The sequence below is a fragment of the Trichoplusia ni genome (genome assembly GCF_003590095.1).
Source record: "Trichoplusia ni isolate ovarian cell line Hi5 chromosome 16 unlocalized genomic scaffold, tn1 tig00000573_group15, whole genome shotgun sequence".
Lineage (NCBI taxonomy): Eukaryota > Metazoa > Arthropoda > Insecta > Lepidoptera > Noctuidae > Trichoplusia > Trichoplusia ni.
In genome coordinates this window covers 20,870-26,632 of record NW_020799749.1, presented here as the reverse complement: position 1 = coordinate 26,632, position 5,763 = coordinate 20,870, and the positions used below count along the sequence as shown (strand labels likewise).

At 31.8% G+C, this 5,763-nt stretch overlaps 1 long non-coding RNA gene across 1 annotated transcript; it reads right to left on the bottom strand.

The window, feature by feature from the left end:
• Positions 1 to 314: 314 nt before the first annotated feature.
• On the bottom strand, positions 315 to 713 carry LOC113506456. The gene is made up of 2 exons (XR_003401728.1): positions 544 to 713; positions 315 to 387 (listed from the first exon to the last, which is right to left on the bottom strand). It is a non-coding gene; the product is annotated as an uncharacterized LOC113506456 (long non-coding RNA).
• Positions 714 to 5,763: the final 5,050 nt, after the last annotated feature.

The window sequence follows — 5,763 nt, the reverse complement described above, 5'->3', positions numbered from 1 at the left end:
ATAGACGCCTATTGTGGCGGATAGAAGACTTATCATGAAAAATGATGTGAGGATAGGTGCCCTTAGTGGGGATTGACGACTTAGTCAAACATTGTAACTGATTTGTTATGAAATGAAACAACTATATTATAATAATCAGTCTTTATTGTGTTTTAACATACATAAACATTATCATCTATTAACGATCACATATTTTTTAATAATAATCAACATCTTTTTACTAACTACTAGGTAGTAATTAACTTGCATGAACTTTAATACTTCTCCAGTCTTCTTGATATTAGTAATAATCATCTTAAAAAATAAAAATCAACTTTGGTATCAGACTAAATTATTCTTAAGATAGGGGGAGATTTTCGTTATCAAACCCTAGCACAGGGTGTTTACCTAAAACAAATAAAAATAAATGCTGAGTAGGTATATAGAATTAATTACAGTACCAATAAGACAGTAACTAAAATGATAAGATACAAGGTATAGTAGATCAAATTTAAATTAAAAAGATAGTAAATATAGTAATTCTTAAAATAAACTAGAACATACCTAATGTCAATTTTTGTTGGTCATTTTTAAGAAATCTTCGTCTTAATGTTCTAGATGGTATGCCATAAATTTTAGAAATCTGATTTACACCCTTGTCTCCCTTTTTCATCTCTTCAAACGCTGCTAGCATACTTTCTTCGGTCCAGGTAACAGCGCGAGGGATAACACCCCGGTTTTCTTTTATATTTACGAGGCATTTTGCTCTCCTGCAACAAAACAGCTCTTATAAAAACAGTTGAGGATAGTTGCCCTTAGGGGCATCTATCCTAATAAAAAGACGAGGCAACTATACTTTTTGTAGGGATAGAAGCCCTTCTCAATAAAAACAAAAAATGAGCTTTAATGACTATAAAATTTATCAATTTACATAGGTTAATCTTCAATGCAAGCAGACTAATAGAAAAAAAATAGACATTATAGGCGAGAGAAAAGATACACTGTTAAAATTACTTACGAATCTTATTTTGGCGCCTTTTGTCGTCTCGCCGCGGAAGATTTTTACTCACACGGACGAAACGCGTGCGCTCCTGTCCACAGTCTGCCTGGCACTGAGGTTGGTGGGGGAGGACTCGTTACTTATAGAGAAATTTAACTCTCACAGTGCTCCTAACATAGTGAAATAAAAATCAAGTCATCTATCCCACTGAGGCATGTATCCTGGACTTACCCTATTCTTTTCGAATTTATAACGTGTAAAAAGACAGTTATCATCAAAGATTTTAACATCGTTAAAGAAAAGTAAGTAAAAAAATTCGTGAGGCTTAATAATTAGCTTGAGTGACATGTAATTAAATAGCAAAATTTGTGAACATGGAAAATGTTGTTTTGTACAGCTATGAGGGAAACCAAACCAAAGGCAAGTAAACACCCTTCCGTAGATTTTAATGATGCCAAAAATTCTTAATGTTTGAAATTTGTCTATTTTGGTAAAATTAATTACTGTAGATGTGAGCAATAAAATTGGGAAGTTATAATTACAGCGGTTGTTCCACAAGACGGAACTTCAAGTGGCTATCAAGTCGCAGGCATCGATGACACTTGGGCAGTTTGTTTCAAGAGGCGGGTAAACGACTCTTTCCGCAAGTTCTCATCGTGTAAGTAGGGTAAAATCATACAAAATCTTGCAGATCTAAAACTGATCCATCTTTGATAGTACAGGTATCAATCAAGGTTCCTTTAGATCTGGGTTGCGTAATTGAGGTTTCTTTTTAACCGTGTATTTGTTATCTTATTTATTGTGACTCATTTTCGTATTAAAACTTTAAATTAACAAAGTCACCAAAATGTAATATTACAATTATTACAAAACTCCAAATATAGTAGGTAGTTTATTTATATTTAATTTAGTTAATAAAACAAAGCCTGAATATTATTAGCAGGCAATTCACCAAGAGCAAGGCTTACTTTCACAATACTATGTTCCACAGATAACTTTTTTCGATACAGCGCCTCTATAAAAAGCTTAAAAATTCATAATACTAGGTTTTTAATAACATCTTTACTAATTTTATACGCAAGGGGACCTAGTTGCCGAGTCAGTTTATAAAATTACGCGACGGCGTTATTCAGCCCTCGTAAAGGCCTTTCATTACTTGACATAGTAAATGTAAGCTATACTATGTAAAGGCGTAGGTAACTGTATGAATAACGTCTACCTAGGTAACAAGAAAATGTACCTTTTAAGAAAATAAGGTAACATCAAACATAATTATGCTCAGACAATATTTCGTTAATAAATATTTCAAATAACAAAAACTCTAACTTGGTGAAAATTATTTGGGTACATATGATCTTGTTGGTTTACGAAGGTACATAAAAAATACGTATGTATTTCAGCATCTGTTGACGATTCCTGTCATAATACGAAAGAAGTGACGTCATTGTAAGCCACATTTCTTCTTAAGTACGTTGTCGTCTTCGCTAGGGCGGGCATTAACGTCGAATTAAAAACGAATGCCGAGACACTAGATGAATTATAATGTTACTGGCAGGCACGAATAGTGTTTCAAGGCGTGGTAAGGCAAATAGCCCGACTTCTACTTCTTTCGGTAAACAATATTTGATGGACAGATCTTGAAATAATATTCCGAATTCGTTACAAATAAATTACAATTTTCACTCGGTATATACAATAAAAGCACTAACAACTACACAGTTAATGGATTAAAGAAATGAACAAATTCCACTTTGTCGAGCCCGTTACGTGTGGATTCTGGACCACTTACATACATAGGTATAGGGATGTTATTTGGGTCGCTCTTGTGTTCGAGTGCGAGAACCGTTGAAACGGTCGCGTTCGCTAAACTATAATATATACGAATGTGCAACATAAATAATGCTCACATATGCGAAAACGGCGCGGCAGGCGTAGCGTATAAAAATGTAGTTATTCACATTTTATAAAGCTGGATTCTTATTTTAGAATCCGATAGAGACACAACGTAATGTTAATTTACATACGCGTTCCACATAAATCTATAATCTTTAACTCTAAGTACTGCTCTTAGAGAATGGAATGGTTCTATTTACTTGATTACAATGTAAATGTCTTCTAAGTATTCAATTAGAGTTCCGTAATTTGAATTAAACCAAATCCTTGACAATTAAGAGAACTTAAGTTTCGGCGATCAGCCGTCACCACCCCTCGGGCAACAAATGGTAACGTTTTACTCTTGGTAAACACGTTTACTTTAAGTACTTTTATGATCAGTAAGTTTAGGCGTTGGCAAAACTCCAATTATTATTATTGGTAAAAACAGTAAACTAAGCAAAGATAGCAAGAACGAATAGGGTCTCAATTAATGAAGACTGCTTCTCTCTTTCATCAAATTTTCATGAATACAAAACAAATGCCGACGCGATACCTAGTGATTTTCGTTGTTCCATAAATCTAATAATTCAAATTAATTATGCTTTCTTTTTTATTTTCCAGATCGAATTTATATAGTTTCTTTACCCAATCAATAGAGACGTCAATAAGGTAACTTCGCTTATCTTTTTCCGATAATAAAGTTAATGTAGACTAACTAACTTTGTAGCTGACATGAATGAGTAATAAAACATTTGATATTCCAAAAACTCATATCATTAAAAGTTCAGTGCTCCTGAACTTTTGAAACAACTCAGCTAACAAATAAGTCGGCAATTAATTTGTGGGCCTAACGAATTGTAAACGTTATATCAATTAATTTCTTATATGGATAATCCAATACAAAAGAATTAATTAAATATCAGTTGTATTACTCGGTATCTAAACGTTCTAAATTACTGAATACAATTATCTTACTAAATACTTGACAAGAACCAAAATATATCGACATAAAACAATACTAACTTATTAGGCACATTTCGGAAGCATATAATTTATATTATTAGCAAAAGATATCTAATTCCGTCTTATTTATACCTTTTAACACGCACGAACGAGCGCGTCTAACAAGACGAGAACGCGACGCCAATTATATATTATGTATATTTAGGTTGATATAACAAATGTATGTTAATCTTATACGTTTATTATAATACAACATGCCCATTCAAAGTAGTAGCAGTCTAGCAAATCAAAACCGCACGATGTGACAAGAAACCGCAATTACGTACAATTTCTGTAAGGATTACAAAATATTCTGGATTTCAACTTATATACCTGACAAGTTTTATGACAGCTAAAGTATTCCGACGGTATATAAATACAATAAGCAATTATTTCAATATAATAGATAATATCTATACAATGGAACCAGCCATTAAATGGATACAATGTTTAATGATCGCTATTACAATTAATTAATACAATATAAATGGATAAATTGATAACGGCTATTGTTTACAGTATAATAAACACCAATACTTTACGAAGCAATATTATAATGTTACAAATGCTTTGAATAGATATTCTTTTAACTATAAAATTACTATTGCTAACGGAGTATTGAAGTACTTAATGTAATTGAGATGCATGCAAAGCTGTTATGTACCACGGTTGTTTTTTTATGTATTTAGTTGGTTGGCCATAAAAATAAATAAACACAAGCTCATGCCTCCAGTTTACTTACGTATTCTTAATAACACTTTTATGAAGCTAAGATCTTTATTATCAGATGCTTTTAAAAGCTTTTTAGTCTTTGTATAAGAAACGTTAATAAAGCTTTGAAAATTACGTTAAGTTTAAGTTTCAAGAGTAAGTTCCTTCATTTGCGGTGCAATAACTAAGGACCGTGTCTTTATTATGTTAAGGCGACTATAAGACAGTCGTTGGATAAATGAGTACCATCTGGTGTAAAAACTAGCTTCTCGACAGCCATATGTCAATGTTGTGACACCACAATACTTGAGACCTCTAGCATGACCAAATGAAACATACTTGTCCTACTTTTGTTCGTCGCTGCACAAAGTAAATTAAAAAAGTTTCAAATCAAAAGACAGCACAGACAAATCAAAGGACAACGATGTTAAACTAAAATTAATATCATGTTAAGATAACACAAAATAACCACGAATAAGTTTTATTTATTTCAAGATTAAGTGTTAAAATTCAATACAAAGTAAAGATCATTTAACAGAGATTTATAAGATTACTAAAGTACAGGGCCAACATTAATAACATAATTTATGTAAATTTGATTAAGATAGTTAATGAATTATTCGAGATGAATTATTAATCTTCCATCGTGTCGGAATAACAAGATATGACTAAATGAATTAGTTCGATCAAACAGCAAGAAGCCATGTCTAAAGTTTTTTTTTTTTAAATACTTAATTTTCGTAGAAATGTTTAATAATTGATATCAGCTTTTATTTGTCAATGAAAAAAAATATGTAACGCTATGAATTCCTCAGGAATTATAATTATTATTTCTTTACCATTTTACCTTTTCACAAAAGAATGTTTCTAAAATCGATACAAGCGCTAGAATACTAGTTTTAAATTCTGACAATGACCTACTGCGATAAAGTAACAGTGTTTGTTTGATATATAATAGCGTGCGGTATCCAATTCAAGTGACACATTTATGATGATAATAAAAAACTTACTGTGAGTATAACCTACCTATTTATTGCATAGAATCAAAGATGTTACATATTCTAGGTCAAATGGAATAGAAACGGGTCTACGTACTTGAACAGACTATAGTAAAATTGATTATGTAAGTTTTACCTAAAATATCTGTACAGGCTTAGACTATTTGAATACATTACGTTAATAACTATTTAGCAACG